Raw genomic sequence first — 2,678 nt, 5'->3', positions numbered from 1 at the left:
TCTTTATGATTTCCTATGTATACTATGATATAACCTGTAAATGGTGGATTTTGTCCTCTTCTCTTTCAATCTATTTAATTTTTTGATCCTGCCTGACTGTTTTAATGAAAGAGAGATACAGAGACAGAGACATCAGAACACTGCTGAGCTCTTACTAATGCTGGTATTACAGATTGAACCTATGTGCTCTGGGCATGAGACTGCCCTCTGCTTAGTCAGGAAACACATTTGTACTCTACTCAGAGAAGCAGGGTAATGCTTCTTTCTGGAAGGCTTGTAGTCACCTGACTGAAAGAAGGGAGACAGGAGGACTGTCATACATGGTGGGAGCACACAGACAGGTCAGAGGTTGCATAGACGTCAGACACTGCTTATGCCTATGACTAAAAAAAAAGTACAATGACTTCCAGTGGGGATGAGGATAGTGGGGATAGCTAGGTCTTATATATTAAGGTATGGGCTAAGCTCTGTGCCTAAATTGGCTTCCCAGTCAAAGGTGCAATCCCAGGTCCATTTTGACACTTTCTGATGGCCAAGCCATTTCTTTCCTGACCTGAACATGTCACTCCTGCCTGCCTCAGAAATAGTGAAGGAAGTGCAGCCTTCAAATGAGGGGGGAGGTGCTCAATTGTGATTTGGTAACCTAAGTGCAGCCTTTCCAGCCACATAATCAGGAGAAAGATAATCCCTCTTATAGACTAAGGTACATATGCTCTCAGAAACTCCGCAAGACAGTCATCTGGCATGGGCCCAAGAGGAGGGGGTGCACCATCTTCAGACGTACACAGGTGCCGCCCACTGGTAGGAAAGGAGCACAGGGACAGGGTGTTGGGGATGGTAGAAGGGTGAACAGAGGCACTGTGGCCTGGCCAGGGTTCTGAGAGGAAGCCCCTGCCCGCTGCTGCCCGTCACCCTGCAGAAGGCTGATCAGGACAACAGGCTGTTTAGGGTGCAAAAGGTCCCCTCATTCCAGCCAGCACTTTCCAGTGGTTGCCCATCCTCCCACAGCAGACTGTGACTTCCTCTGTGAGGGCCACGCCCCTCCAGTGCTACCATTGGCTGCTGGACACCATTGATGACCAGTCAGACTCTGGAGACGTAGCCCCTTTGTGTGGTGGGAGGGTGGGGTACTGGTATATATAAGGAAGGTACCTTGGCCTTGGGGGACATTAGAGGTGCAGGAGTGGACCGCACTCCACCCGCCTCAGGGATCAACGCTCTGATAGACTCAGGAGAAAGAGAAGAATTAAAGAACACAAGGATCAAGTCGCCATGGTGAGATGATGCCACCTGCCCCCTCCTCCTCCTTCCCCCAGCTGATACCCCAAGCCCTGTTGCTGCCCTGCCCCACACACTGACCCCCACCATCACCCTAACACACAACGCCCCTGTCCTCTCCATGCCATACCTCGTCTCCCCCACCTTATCCTTCTCTGATCATCCTGTGCTCTTTCCAGATCAGCAAGATGTTCCGGATTCACAAACCTCCACTGGAAGAGGAACAAGAACAACTGACCCTGGAAGCCCTGACCGATTTTATTTATTTTCTGTACCTTTGTCAGCCGCTTATTTGTCATCGTTGCCTCAGGCTCCTTCAGGAGCTTAAAGTACTAGAGCTAATACTTGTCCAGCAAATGGAGGTGCGGCAAAGGTCTTCAGAGAACGGGGCAACTGGTAGTGGAGCAGCTGACTCCCAGGAGAAGAACTATGGGCCAGAAGGCCAACAGGACTGAGAAGACAGGAGCTCCTTCATGAGGCAGGGCAATCACACTCCCCCTGTCTCCTGTCTTGGGCTTCCTCACAGAGGACTGCCGAAGGTCCTGGCCTGGACATTGACCCTGATGTGATGGAAAACTAAATAAAAATACCTGGTGAAGGTTTGTGTCTCTTGAAAGTTCTTTTATGGCTTGGAGGGAGGGATAGGGGAACAGCCAGGATGGAGGAGGGAAGAAGAAGGGTCCTGGGAGGATGGGGCCCCACCAGAAGGTTCACCACTAGCCAGACAGTGGGGGCATGGAGGAGAAGTGAGCAGTAATAAAAACTACCATGAAGAAGAGGGAAAGAATGGAGCATGGTGGTGTGTACAGGTGGGAGGAACCCAGGGAGCGGGTTGGGGGAATGGCAGTGCTATTTGCCAAAAAATCCCCCCAGGGTGTTGCCATGGTGACCATCTTCATGGTGTTGTCACAGGTGCTTTATGACGTCAGCCAGTGGTCTTCAAACACTTCCCCTCCCTGCTGCACGTCACTGAAATACCTAAAACCCTAAAAGACCACTGTCTGCCTCTCCTTCCACCCCAACTCTGACTCAGTCACAGTCTCTCATCTGTGTGTGGGGATCAAAACCATTGTTCCTAAGTGTGGGACTGGCAGTGTGTCTCAGACAGTGAAGGGCTAGACAGGGGCTTTCATACCTTCATTCGATTTAATACTGTTATACATCTCATTAAGGCATCCAGCCTGTCCCTGTCTTTGAGTTTTGGGGAGATCCATGATTTTTAATACTGTGGGGAAGACAACTATGGAGATGGAGGTGGACTGAACCATATGATAGAATCTTATATGCTATAAATCACTACTCATTTACTAATTTGATAATGAGCATACTTTATTCGATATTAGTTCTTGAATATTCCCTACTGAAAATAGGATTTTTTATTGGAGGTATTAATGGTTACA

The 2,678-nt window shown here is 49.2% G+C and overlaps 1 long non-coding RNA gene across 1 annotated transcript; it reads left to right on the top strand.

Moving 5' to 3' along the window:
- The first annotated feature begins 1,176 nt into the window (after positions 1–1,176).
- LOC132535864 (uncharacterized) lies at positions 1,177–1,880 on the top strand. The gene is made up of 2 exons (XR_009547610.1): positions 1,177–1,275; positions 1,467–1,880. It is a non-coding gene; the product is annotated as an uncharacterized LOC132535864 (long non-coding RNA).
- Positions 1,881–2,678: the final 798 nt, after the last annotated feature.

Source organism: Erinaceus europaeus, chromosome X (assembly GCF_950295315.1).
Source record: "Erinaceus europaeus chromosome X, mEriEur2.1, whole genome shotgun sequence".
Taxonomy (NCBI): Eukaryota; Metazoa; Chordata; class Mammalia; order Eulipotyphla; family Erinaceidae; genus Erinaceus; species Erinaceus europaeus.
The sequence above is the reverse complement of the archived record's forward strand: the minus strand, read 5'-3'. Positions and strand labels throughout refer to the sequence as shown.